Source organism: Rhagoletis pomonella, unplaced genomic scaffold (assembly GCF_013731165.1).
Source record: "Rhagoletis pomonella isolate Grant_MI unplaced genomic scaffold, Rhpom_1.0 Rhpom_scaffold_00024, whole genome shotgun sequence".
NCBI classification, from domain to species: domain Eukaryota; kingdom Metazoa; phylum Arthropoda; class Insecta; order Diptera; family Tephritidae; genus Rhagoletis; species Rhagoletis pomonella.
In genome coordinates this window covers 109,391-110,366 of record NW_023458578.1, presented here as the reverse complement: position 1 = coordinate 110,366, position 976 = coordinate 109,391, and positions in this window count along the sequence as shown.

Here is a 976-nt window from a genome sequence, read left to right as displayed (position 1 = left end):
CGCCGCGGTAGTAGACATGCATCGCAAGCACCTCATCGAGTTCTATCAGACGGCCACGTAACAAACTAAGTAATTATTCGTTTAGTCGGTGAACTGTGTCAGGATAAGACTTCGGAATTTATTTTCTTACGTTTTCAATTGTATACTTTTGAATGTAAACAAAATCTCTATCAGCTGTTCTCCGACTTGCAAATTTCTTAAAATTTTCTGTTCGCGTACTATTTGCGATATTTTTCTCTTATGATTTTAAACGAACGTACCTATTGACTAACCAACATTTAACAGAACTGTTAAGAACGGCTTTAACTGACGTAAAACCAGATTTTGTCAAAGGGATCTTTTTATTTTTCTTTAATATTTATCTAACGTACATTAGAATAATAACAAAATTAATGTTTTCCATTTCTAATAATTTTATTTAAAAATAAAATTTTTGCATTTGTTGTTTTTTTTGTGGCTCTTTGTAGCATTTAGAATTTACATGTGGCTCTCTTCAGCCTCGGCCTTGCCCAGCCCTGCTTTAGTATAATGTACCATTCCCTGTATTCTTTAAACCAAAAGGAATATTTTTATGGGACTTTATAAGAATGTTGACTTGCTAGCATCGGAACTGCTTCTTTTACGTTTATTTGCCAAGAGTTCTTCAACGACTCGGCGCCAGTGAGTCACTCACAATCGCATGCTGCGAAAGGTACATTATACTACAGCCAGTCTTCCGACATTAGCTACTATTCTATAGGAACACCGATATGTATACTTCCTAATAGGTTTGTAAAATGCCCAATACCCAAATACCTCGTATGAATTATTATCGGTAAAAATTTGCGTACGCTCAAATCTGGCATCACTGCAGCAAGTGCTTTGTCACACATACCCTGCAGCAATAAGGCGGCCAATTTGCCGTAAAGGACCAGTACTTCACTGGTTAAAATTTGACTGGTCAGAATTGAACATTTGCCCAGTCCCCAGGAATCGG